The following is a 623-nucleotide window of genomic DNA, read 5'->3' on the forward strand; positions in this document are numbered from 1 at the left end:
AACTCACATGAACTGTTTTATTTCAGTGAATATTACTCAAAATTTTATCTTTAAATCCCCATATTACTACCATCAGCTCTAACACGTCACTGGTAAGTATACATAACCCACATGAACTGTTTTATTTCAGTGAATATTACTCAAAATTTTATCTTTAAATCCCCATATTACTACCATCAGCTCTAACACGTCACTGGTAAGTATAAGATAGAAAAAAAGGATAAATAATTTTTTCTTAGTCTAAAAAAGATACCTTCTATTAAAAAGAAAAATAGATAATTTTTTGGGACTAAGAATTATTGTCATCTGTTTTTAGCACATGCTTGTCACATGAGATGTGAGAATCAATGGTGCTAATTTGGAAATTAAATGAGAAATTATCATATGAAATAAAACAGCTCATGTAAGTTATGTGCAACAACTCCTAATTTTATAGGGGCTAGTCACTAAAAAAAAAGTTGGTGGGATTTGTTACAACCCTCCAAAAGTTCATGGAGTTTGATGTCATTAACTCAATATAGAAATAAAACAACTAATTCGATAGTCTTTAAATAAAAAATAATAATTCGATAGTCTTTATTTCATGAACAAGATAAGGCAATTATCACAACAACAAGAAGCAA

Source organism: Asparagus officinalis, chromosome 1 (assembly GCF_001876935.1).
Source record: "Asparagus officinalis chromosome 1, Aspof.V1, whole genome shotgun sequence".
Taxonomy (NCBI): domain Eukaryota; kingdom Viridiplantae; phylum Streptophyta; class Magnoliopsida; order Asparagales; family Asparagaceae; genus Asparagus; species Asparagus officinalis.